We start from the raw sequence: 12,303 nt of genomic DNA, 5'->3' as shown, positions 1-12,303 counted from the left end.
TTGCAATACAAACCTAAACTTGGTCATTTGAAGGTGCATGTGCCAAATTCAACCGTGCACTGTTATGAGGCACATGAACAGACATTCCAAGTAAGTGAAATATTTTTAATGCAGTTACTGTTGGTGTCTAAAGAATTTGGCCAGTCAGAAGGGCAATGCGCTAAATACAAAAAAAGACCCCTACAGGCCCACTATGCAATGCTTTTGCCAAACTATCCAAAACTTCAATGTGTGCAAGTCCACAATGACCAGGAAAAGAAGTAAACACATTTCTTGAAGATGGAATAAAAAAGAAATGTTGCGACAATTGAAAAATTAATTCTTTGTACTTTCTAGAGGCACACGGATACACAGTCGGTGGGCACAATTTGAACTTGAACTCATGGCAGTGCTGCAGGGGCAAACAAGAGTATGAGGTCCATACGAAGAATGCATGTGCCATTATCCATGTCATTTCTCCCCTTCCAAATAACCGAAGATGTCATTGTTTTGCTATATTATCTGGGGGGAAGAAGCGACACTGAAAGGATTAAGGATGGCATAAAAATTAAAGGGCCTTCAATCCATGAGAACAAGGTTTATTATGAAGCAATTTTCAAAGTTCTCAAAGGTCTGCATGGATCCTTATGAGCAAAAGAATTTCATACGAGTGCATTTAGCATCACTGAAACTATTTGAATCGAAGTAGGAATCAAGAAAGCACATAATTGCATAATTTCAATTCCTGGGAAAAGGTTGTTTTAACTGCATTACATAGCAATAGCAAATAGCCACTCAAATTCTCGTGAACTGTTCAGCACAATAAATGCGAACGAATTGAAACATTACATGATATTAGTGCAAGTACTGAAATATCTATAATTAGCAAAACCCAATCCCAAATTTTATTTAGTGCACTGAAACAAACTCACACAACTCTTTAGTAAAGAGCAGTTAAACGCATGAATGCAGAAAGAAGTGCTTGTCTGCAATACAAAGAGCTTAAACATCATAATAATGAAAAGTGAAGACTTACAATGATTCATGCTAGTATAGAACTACAGACATACACATACGCTGAGATTCCATGAAAAAACTAAGGAAAACATGAAAAGCAAGAAGGAACAATGAGGAGTGCACACAACTCAGCGCTGCTGCATTGCATGTGTCAGGTGCAGTTGTGGTGGCAAGATGCCTATTGAGGCAGCTTTTGTGTCCGACGGTCTGACATTATAAGTGGCACTGAAACGACCTCTCGTTTATGCGGGTTGTGCATGTGTCAGTTGATTGCGAACTTTTGCAAGTAACTCTGAGGACATGAAGATCCCTGACATGGCGTCTCCCTGAGTGGATATACAGGTGGTCCTTCACCACGGACTTTGTGTGGACGAGCAGGTGTCGGTCCAGTGCAGACTTCCAAAAGTTTTCAGGACATTAAGGGCCCTGAATGAGCCCCTCACATTAGTGGAAGCGAAGTTCAGTGTGAACTTCCATAAGTACTTCCGAGTACATGAAGAGCACTGACATGGCGTCTCGCTGAGTGGATGCACACGTGATCCTTCACTAAAGATTTGAGGATTGCCGAGGGCATGCAGGGCACTGAAATGGCTGCCCACCTGTATGAATGTGAGGCTTTTGGTTTAATACAAACTTCCACAGGAAGTTCTCAGGACATGAATGGCCCTTAAACAGCCTCTCACATTAGTGGAAGTCCAGGTGAACCTTCCATATCGCCTTTTCTGAGAAGCTTTGGGGGCATAAAGGGCACTGAAATGGCTTCTCCTGTGTGGGTGTGCAGGTGTCGGTTCAGAACATGCTTATACGAGAATCTCTGAGGGCACGAAGGGCATTGAAATGGCTTCTCGCCTGTGTGCGTGCGCAGATGCGAGTTCAGAGTATCCTTTCGCGAGAAGCTTATAGGACACAAAGGGCACTGAAATGGCCTCTCGCCTGTGTGGGTGCGCAGGTGCTGGTTCAGATTAATCTTTTTTGAGAAGCTCCGAAGGCATGACGGGCATTGAAATGGCTTCTCGCCTGTGTGGGTGCGCAGGTGGTGGTTCAGAGTATCCTTTCGTGAGAAGCTTAGAGGACACAAAGCGCACTGAAACGGCCTCTCGCCTGTGTGGGTGTGCAGGTGCTGGTTCAGATCACTCTTCTGTGAGAAGCTCTGAAGGCACGAAGGGCATTGAAATGGATTCTCGCCTGTGTGGGTGCGCAAGTGGTGGTTCAGAGTACGCTTTTGAGAGAAGCTCTGAGGGCATGAAGGGCACTGCAATGGCTTCTCGCCTGTGTGGGTGCGCAGATGCGAGTTCAGAGTATCCTTTCGTGAGAAGCTTAGAGGACACAAAGCGCACTGAAACGGCCTCTCGCCTGTGTGGGTGCGCAAGTGCCGGTTCAGATGATTCTTTTGTGAGAAGCTTCGAGGACACGAAGGGCACTGAAATGGCCTCTCGCGTGTGTGGGTGCACAGGTGGTCCTTAAAAGCACTCGTTCGTGAGAAGCTCTGAGGGCAGAAATAGCAATGAAACGGCATTTCTCTTCGGTGGATGCACAGGTGCTGCTTTAGGTAAACTTTCTGTGAAAAGCTCTGAGGGCACTGAAATGGCCTTTTGGCTTTGCTAGTGTGCAGGTGTTGCTTCAGCTTGAATGTTCGTGAGAAGTTCTGAGGGCACAAATGGAATTCAAACACACGCCGGCCTGCATGGATCCTGGTGAGCACTTCAGGTCACAGTTTATCTATCTCATAGACACAGGAGTTACAGCGGGGCGGTATCGTTCATGTAACTGCACCATCTGCATTTGCTGGACAGCTGGAATGCTTCAATGCTGCACCAAGAAAACAAGACAGGTTACATATGTAATGCTTTCCATTTAAAAATAAATATGTAATTATGTAATGCCGAAGAAATGAAATTACATAGATGGTAGTGGTAAAGACAAGCATTTTCTTCATTCAATGTTTTGCGGTGATATTAGCACAAATCAGAGCACAGCAGGTCAACCATATTGATTTAGAAAATATGTTTTTATGATTGCCAAGTTTATGAAATTGGCACAAATTTTTGCTTAAAACATTTTTTAACTAAGATATAGTGAGAAGGCTAGGAGCTTGGTATTAGTGCAAGCTGCCATTGTATAGTCAAGTGCAAGAGCCCAAACATTCAGTAATACCATCATGGGCCTGAAGATCAAATAAAGAACAGCAGCAGTTCATCTCAACCTAGGTTTCGTGGTATTGTCTGTTGCAGTAGATAGTTACCTTTCTGAAATTTTATTTATAAATGCCGCCTACTCACTTGAGTCCAAGGAGGAATGAATATACAGAAAATGTTATCAAGGGTCAAAAAACACAAACATTGGAAAACAATATTTACCCAAACAATACAAATCACAAATATGACAACATATCTAACTTCAACAACGCTTTTAGGCAATTCATTCCATTCTTTGTTTTAGAAAAAAATTACAATTTAGAAGTATGATTCACAGCACATAGGTCCTGCATCATTCTACTGTGGTACTGATGAATCCTGGCACGAGAACGACACAGGTAAAATTATTTCATAATGCTGGACTTTGTTGTACACTAAATGCAAGAGTTGTAGCCTGTCTAGCATGTCTTCCCTGTAGTTATTCAAGATGGAGCGTACTCAGCATCTGCCACATACTATCAAATTTTCTGCAGAAATTGCAGATGAACCCAACTGCTATTTGCTGTAATAACTTTAATTTAACAATAGTTTATTGGCATATGGATCCCGCAAAGCTTACGCATATTCATAGCTAGGTCTGACAGCATAGCGAACACCCCTATACATTTTCCTGTATAGGGGCTCCTTTCAAATTGCAACAAAGGTCCATAAACTTCTGAGAGCGCTCATGCAAATGTTTTCAATATGCTTGTCTCACATCATGTGGTGTTAGAATTACTTCGAGGTACTAATAGGTAGAAACGTTGTTAGGTGTTGTTGCCAATAAAATAGGGAAAGCGTAAAGGTGTCTCCTTGCTGCTTATCTTCATAAACACAGCACTAATTAATGTTTAAGCTCATTTTCTACCCTTCACACCAGTGGCAAATCTTATCAAGGTTATTGCTGAGCTTAGTTTCATCAGCTTGCGATTTAACTACTGTGTACAAGATATCCAACCATCTTTCACTTTAAATGCCTTGCTACAGATGACTATCAAGAAAGAAGAAAAAAGATACTGAGCTCTAAGAAAACCAAGAACAGAGACAGCGCCCACCATGAACTCTCTCACAGCACTATCGTTGATTTACTTGAAAATTTGTTCTCGCAACGGCCATGATCATATTTTGTACTCTCTCTCCTTCAAGAATGACAGAATATCTGATTGAATTAAAGAATTATTGCACTTAAGAACAGCAAGTCTGCAGAACTAATTGCACAAAAGGTGTCATGGATGCTACTCAAGCTACAAAAAGCCTGTCTAAAAGTGTACCTGAAATCAGTGTAGAGAACATGCAGATGGAATGAGCCACTGCTTTCCACTAAAACAAGACTTTAGTTTCTTCGTCCAGCTTTCATAAAACATATTTTGGCTGCCCCATTATAGGCCTTACGCTAACATTGAATCAAAGGATATCAGCACCATACAGTCACAATGAGGACAAGCAGAGATCTACAATCATTGTCATTACATGCTGATGAAAAGAACTTCATTTAGTACAATTTCCACAACTGGGAAAGCTACATGCTTCTGTATGAAGGTATAGATGCCAGCTCTATCCAATAGACAGATGAGTGCGCATTGGACAGCCATGGCAGCTGCTGGCACCATCCTGCTCTCCAAGATAAGTGTTCTCCACTGATGTATGAGCAGAGTGGCTGAGAGGCAAAATCCTGGACTGCCAATTTGATTACTGTGAGTTAATATCCTTCAAGCAGAATGAGAACATTTCGTTCTTTGTAGTTTCCTTGCAAAGGATTTTGGGATAATAGTTATGGGCAGGTGGAGGCATCACTAGAGATCAAAACAAGCAGGGGAGTTCTATATCTTCTTGCATGTTAACATTTTGTACAGGGCAGCCTGCTTACGATTAATTTTCACATACATCACTAGGGAAATAAACTCCACTGCAATATGCAGAACTGCTGGCACCGTAGTTGCAGCAATGAAGGCATGAAATCAGAAAATAATTTTAGCACTTCCTTCAAAACTTAAATAGCTCATTAATAAGTGTTGTAACACGTGCCATTGAATGACAATATAGTTAAACGTCGATAAAGAGATGTCGGTAAGATCGGCACTTTACTTCGTTAGATAAAAATTGTGCTAAATTGAAAGTCAACCTTTTCGCGAAGTACTGTCGCCAGCCGATTCTTTTTTACTAGGAAGGGGCGTAACAATTCAACTTGACTCCGTTTACCCATTCCCCCTTTTCCCTAACATACACCAGCGTGTCATCAGCTTGCCTAATAAAGTAGCTTTTTTCCCATTACATTATATTTGCAGTAAAACTGCCTGATAAGTTTCGCATTATTTCTCTGGGAAATTGTCATTTCCTTCAGCGTGTCGAGGGCAGCTTCTCTGAATGGATGGATGTTATGAACGTCCCCTTTGGAACGGGGCGGTGGTTTGCGCCACCAAGCTCTTGCTATTATACTGCCCGATGTCTTACTTAGGTTAAATAATAAAAAAGAAAAGAAAAAAAGCACTGTGAATTACCACTCCCAAATTTTCTGATCCCCTATTGCGAACTGTGCTTTTGTAAGTCTCAGTTTTTTGTCGTTTCCCTACTTTTCTTCCACCAATCCTCCAATCGCCTCTTACTTATGTCTATTGCAGACATGTTTACTTTTCCACTGCTCCCGCTGAACCCAAGGGCTTCAAGGAGGCCACAGAGAGAGAGAGTAAAACTTTATTCAATCTAAATAAAATAAGGCACGATGGTTGGAGCCCCTATTCCAGGGCCCCACTGGCACGAGCGGCTCGCTGGGCTTGGTCCAGAAGAGCCAACTGGCTCTCCCGACCCTCGTCCGCAAGCCATGCCTCCCACTGCCTATTCCTCATTAGTGGATGTTGGTGTAATATGGGACTGTCTATGTGCGGCGGCCTCCTGGGGCACTCCCATGTGATGTGTTTTAGTGTGGGTGTGTCCGTGCACCACGGGCACTCGTCAGTGAACCTCGTGGGGTGTATTCTGTGTAGGTGGTGCAGGTTGGGGTATGTATTCGTCTGAATACGACGCCAGTCCCTCTCCTGTTCGCTGTTTAAATCGGAGTGAGGATGTCCAAAACGTCTCCGCTCCTGCCTTTGCTGTAGGAGGATGTCACGAGAGTTCGGTGGAAGGACGTCGCTAGGCCATGCCGTTGCTCGGACGTTCAAACCTCGAGCAATACGGTCTGCCCTAGCGTTTCCTGCCAGTCGCTCGTGTGCCGGACACCAGACGATAGTGTGGTGCCCCTCTAGTTGAGTGCCTAAAATTTTGATTATTGATTTGGGTGCCGTTCCTTGTAAAAACAGGCGGCAGGCCGCTTGTGAATCGGTTAATATGACAGCCGAATTGGTTTGGCGCTCGGCGTCCTGAATGGCCAAGGCGATGGCTGCAGCCTCTGCCACGCATGCCGAGGAGGTTTTGAAGGATGCCGTTGTTATGTTGTTGTTGCATGTAGAGACTATGCTGAAAGTGTCTGAGCTGGCTCGACTGGCATCCGTATAATACACCCCCGGTCCCATTCCGAAACGTTTGTGAAGGGTCTTTGCCCTTGCTCTGCGTCGTCCGGGATGGTACTTGGGGTGCATGTTTTTGGGAATTGGGGCCACCGCGATGTGCGATCGAACATTGCGGTCTATCTGTGCCGTTTCCTCTCCGCAATACTGGGGTCTCAGGGGAAAGCCTAACCTCGCCAATACTTCCCTGCCCTGAGTTGAAGAACAAAGTCTTTCTTTCTGGGCATATAACGTCGCGACTGCGTACTCGTCAAAAGTATTGTGCAGGCCCAGTCCCTCGAATCTCTCTGTGCTAGTGCATTCGGGAAGACCAAGGGCGGCTTTGAAGACTTTTCTTATTATTGCGTTTGCCTGTTTAATCTCTTGGTTTGTCAAGGCCTGATACGGAAGGGCGTATGTGAGTCGGCTAATTACGAATGCGTGAACCAGGCTGATGGTCTCTCCCTCAGTTAGGCCGTCTCTGCTTCTTGCCACTCTCCTTATCATTCTTGCCACGTTTCCTGTGACCGCCTTTAGTTTTTGTAGGGTGTGAGATGTTCCAGCGTTCTGCTGTATCCACATCCCCAATATTCTGAGTGTCTCCACTTCACGAATTGGCACCCCGTCGAGAGTCAAAGTGAGCGGCACCCAGTCCTTCTTTCTTGCGTACTTCGCACGCACCTGAATGAATTCCGATTTTTCGGGTGCGCATGCCATGTCCGCCGCCCTCGCGTATTCCACGACTGCGTCTATGGCCTTTTGAAGGGTTCTTTGCTTGTCCCCGTAGGACCCCTGGTGAGCCCAGATCGTGATATCATCGGCATATATCGCACAACCGAGATTCGGGTGCTTATCTAGCTCCAGGGCTAGCTTTCTCATCCCTACATTGAATAGCAGTGGAGAGAGTATAGCTCCCTGAGGGGTACCTCTGTCGGGACAGTTGAAGGTGTCGGACCTCGTGGAGCCTAATCCGATTGTGGCCGTGCGGTGGCTGAGGAACGAGCGCACTAGTTATAAATTCGCGATCCGCAGTTCACCGCTTCCAGTCCCTCCAGAATAGCGTGGTGGGAGATGCTGTGGAAGGCCTTTTTGATGTCCAATGCCAGTACAAATTTATCTTCCGACCCTCTGTTGGGGTGCAGGACCTCGTGCTTTAGTAGTAGAAAAATGTCCTGCGCTGACACGTGGGGTCGGAAACCGAACATGTTGGAGGGGAACATGTTGTTTAGCTCTATGTGGTTCGAGAGCCGGACCTGCACAACCTTTTCAGAGTTTCCCCGCGCACGACGTTAGGGAGATGGGTCGAAGGTTGTTGATGTTACGAGGCTTACCTGGTTTTGGAATAAGAATAATTTTTGCTTCCTTCCATTCTTTTGGAAGGACGCCGTCCTCTGTCCAGACCGTGTCGTTAAAGAATTTGGTCAAGCTCTTTAGCGTGTCGTCACTTAGATTGCGAATCATTGCGTTCGTGACCTGATCTACCCCTGGGGTCGTGTCAAGGAGGCCAGTGGTTCCTAAATCGACCGCTGGGTAGACATCTTCACTTTGTAATAAAACATGCTCCATAGTTTACCCAGCTTTACCGCAGCAAGCACATGCTTCTTCTTCCTTCTATTTCGCATTATAGGTGCGTGTTCTAAGGCATCCCGATCTCGCTTCGAAAAGTAATGAGCTTCCCTTTGAGTTATCATAAATTGTTTTTCCTGATTTTGTTTTTTTCTTCAGCAGTTATTCATAGCAGGCTTCTTTTCCAGTGCCACAACCCATGAGATTATTTCAACCTCTCTGACTTTCCGCTTGACGTTCTTTGTTGCTGTGTTGCCCACCCTACAGGCCGCAACTTGCTGGTAAGCTTCCCAGTTCTTTTCCTCCACTGTGAATCAATGTTTTTCCTGTACAGATACCTGAACTCTCTCCCAGCCCATTCACTTTCTTCCATATTCCTCAGGCGTTCTTCATACTCAATTTTGCTGCGAGCTTTCCTCACTTCGAAACTAGTCCAGCCCATATCACCCTGCCCAGCTTCATTTGTAGCCTTCCTGTGAGCACCCAATGCGAGGCGACCCACTGACCTTTGGTTCCCATCGAGTCCTGATTGCACCTCTGATTTAAAGGACACAACCGCATTTCCAAAAGCTAGTCCTGGAACCATTACACCTTTCCACATACCTCGGAGGACCTCGTACTTATTGTATCCCCATGGCGGTCTGTGCTTCATTATGGCGGCCATTTCTCTTCCCCTTAACTGTTATTTTTTCCTGTGTTTCCACATATCTGTTGCCTTCGTTTATCCATATACCAAGGTATTTATACAGTATTCTGTTACCCGAGGTATTTCCTGGCCCTGTATCTCCACTGTCTGTTCACCGTTTTCATTGAATACCATTACTCCTGATTTTCTAACACTAAATTTCAAACCTAAATTGTTGCCTTCCTGTCCAGGTATTAGCCAGACGTTGCAAATCACTTTGCTTGTTAGCTAGCAACACAATGTCGTCTGCATAAAATAAACCTGGGAGCTGTTGCTCTACTACTGTACCCGCCTGTTCGTGTGAGAGATTAAACCCGATATTACTTCCTTCTAGCACTCTCTCCATCCTCACCATGAACGATGGATGCATGGATGGATGGCGGCTACACCGTTTGTAATGGGCGGCGGCTGGCACCACCTAGCCTTTTGCTCCCCCTCCTTTTTTTTCTTTATACCCCTTTCTCCTCACACTAGTTTTCACTCCCCTCCTCTCCCCAAAGTAAATATGTAAAATAGTATAGAAGACATTAGCTCCCCGATTTATGGTATTATCTCTCCCTTGATTTCCTCCACCAATCCTCTAGCCTCCCCTTCGTTACTGCCTCTTTTCTCGCCTATTTGCCCTCGTTCCCCGGGAAAACCTGATGCCGCTTTTATATGTGTCATTGTTCCCTCAGCCAGAGTCAGACGAAGGTCTGCGCATCTCAGCACTATATGCTCTGTGGTCTCAATTTCGGCTTTGCAAGCTGTGCATAAAAGGTCGACGGCTTCAAATTTAGCCCTGTATGTTTTCATTCTCAAAACCCCGATCCCAGCTTCGAATAATAGTGAGCTGCCCTGCGAGTTATCAAATAAGAGCTCTCTTTTTGTCTCCCGTTTTTGTGTCCTATACAATAGCTAGCACTGGCTTTCCGAGCATTCTTCCCACCTTTTTCTTTTGGTCTCCTTCACCTCCTTTCCGACACTAGAACCATGTTGAGCCCCCTCCCTCGGCTGTGGGTATCTAATCCTCAGCCTCCTAGTTCTGTGTGCCCACTTTGTGTCCAAACTTTTCATGTATAGATATTTGTACACTTTTCCCGCCCGCATTTTTTCCCCCAGTGCTGCGAGTCTCGGTTCATATTTTAGCTTACTTATTGCCTCTCTACCTTTGAATGACATCCATCCCGTGTCCCCCTGCACTCCCTCATTAGGGGTGTTCCTGTGCGCTCCTAAGACCAACCCGCCTACACTTCTGTCTTGTTTCCATGCATGCCTGAACTTCCGGTTCATGCACAGTACTGAATTTCCGAATGCGAGGCCAGGTACCATAACCCATTTCCATACCCCTCTAACCACCTCGTACCTATTATAGTTCCATAGTGCCTTGTGTTTCACCGCATTCCTTCATTTGGTTCCATAACCTTTCTCGGGTTACATTATCATAGGCTCTTCTAATGTCTAAAAAAGCTATCCATAGCGGTTTCTGCCTGGCTGCCGCTATCTCTATGCATTGTGTTATAACAAATAAATTATCATCTAGCCTTCTGTTCCTTCGAAATCCATTCTGCAGCTCTCCAAAGATATCTTCCCATTCTGCCCATTCCTCCATTCTGATTTTCACCATCTGCAATGCTACTCTGTATATGACTGATGCGACAGTTATTGGCCTGCAGGATTTAATGTTGTCCTTGCTTCCTTACCTTTGTAAACTAATATCACTCTGCTTGATTTCCAGTCCTGTGGAACATCTCCCTCTACAACTATTTGTTCAATAAGTTGTCATAATTTTAATTTACTTTTCTGGCCTAATATGCTTATCAATTTCATAGGTATGTCATCAGGTCCTGTCGCTGTTCCCACGGGGACCTTGTGTTCAATTCTGTCCCATTCCTTATTTGTCATCCCGCTGTTCTCCTTCTCTAATTCTGTGCCGCTGTTGTCATTGTTCTCCATTTCGCTACCCTCTGGCTCTGCAAATGCTGCCTCTATTGTTAACCTAATATATTCCTGAGCTTCCTCTCCCTCTACCTTTGTTCCTTCTGGTGTGGTCAATGAGTGCTGAACCACCTCTGTCTTCTTACTCTGTTGCCTTATGTGTTCCCAAAACTTCTTAGAGGCATTTCTGTCTTTCTTTCGTATCTCTAACAACCACTGTACCCAAACTTTTGCTATCTTGGCTTGAATTAATGCCATTGCTTCTCTTTTCATTGCAAGGTAATTCTCCCATTTTGTCTCCACCTCTTCTGGTGGGGCTCCCCTTTTCTTTGCTGCTCTGTGTTTTCTGCACGCATCCTTGCGTTGCTCTATGGCCTCCTTAACCTCTCGGTCCCACCAGCTTTTCGGTGTATGTTTTCCCTGCTTACTTCCTAGTTTCCTAATCTGTCCCTTCTCTAGCTCTCGTTTAAAAATACCTATTAACTCGTCGTATGTCCATGCCCTTCGCGGTTACTTGGATGCTATGTTTTCAATGTTTTTCGCCACTTCTTGTAGCTGCCCGTCATTCAGTTTGCTCATACCTTTTCTTTCTTTAGTTTCTATCAGTGGTACTGTCTTTCCAAAACTGATTTTGATTCGTTTGTGATCACTCCCCAGGTTTTTTTTACCTTCCTCATCAATTTCCATACCTCCCAACCGTTCATACAGTTTGTGGGACATTAGGCAGTAGCCGATAGTCGAGTGGGAGTTATTTCTTTCCCATGTTATCTTCCCGTCGCATTTAATTCAGTATTAAGCATTACAAAATCATGGGCCTCATAAAAATCTACTAACATCAGCCCTGTTGCATCTGTCGCCCCGTCAAAGTATTCCAAATGTGCATTCATTTCCCCTAGGACGATTATCTCCCGTTTCATAGTTAACTCCCCGATGTCCTTGGCCATACATTTGAAATATTTTGAAATAACTGAAATGTTCCGATTTGAAATAACTTCAATTATGGAGAGCGACCTCTGTGTGGTATACCGAAATGAGCGGCGAAGTCCTTTATACCACGCCGATCGAGATCGCTTGCACGATGCTAACTGGCCTGGCTCACAGGCAAATGGGTGTTGCATTTAGTCAAGGCGTTTAGTACTACCGCCTCTACGGGTACTCACGCTTGTCATGCTGCACACGAGGTAGGGAGCACTGGTCTTGGAAAATGCAGAAACCAGCACACACCAAATCCGGTATCAAAAAACGTCGAGTTACTCACTATAACATCTAGAGGGAAATCTGGCGCCACCGTCTATGGGAGTTTCGTAAGAAGCGCCGTGCCGTTATGGAATTGACTGCGAGGCTTTTGTTGGCTGGTGTTGTAAGAGGCTTCGTCTAAAACGTGGATATGGCTACACAAAGCAAGTGTCTGTCGGCCGGCGTTGCGCGTACCCGCTGGTTCGAACGGTTCGAACAGGTGCGTTGCGTTCACCCAAATAGCCAA

The 12,303-nt window shown here is 45.0% G+C and overlaps 1 long non-coding RNA gene across 1 annotated transcript; it reads right to left on the bottom strand.

Annotated features, from left to right (window-relative positions):
• Nucleotides 1-2,677: 2,677 nt before the first annotated feature.
• On the bottom strand, nt 2,678-12,297 carry LOC129386429 (uncharacterized). The gene is made up of 2 exons (XR_008613812.2): nt 11,981-12,297; nt 2,678-2,805 (listed from the first exon to the last, which is right to left on the bottom strand). It is a non-coding gene; the product is annotated as an uncharacterized lncRNA (long non-coding RNA).
• Nucleotides 12,298-12,303: the final 6 nt, after the last annotated feature.

Source organism: Dermacentor andersoni, chromosome 4 (genome assembly GCF_023375885.2).
Source record: "Dermacentor andersoni chromosome 4, qqDerAnde1_hic_scaffold, whole genome shotgun sequence".
Classification (NCBI taxonomy): Eukaryota; Metazoa; Arthropoda; class Arachnida; order Ixodida; family Ixodidae; genus Dermacentor; species Dermacentor andersoni.
This window is presented reverse-complemented; position numbering and strand designations above follow the sequence as displayed.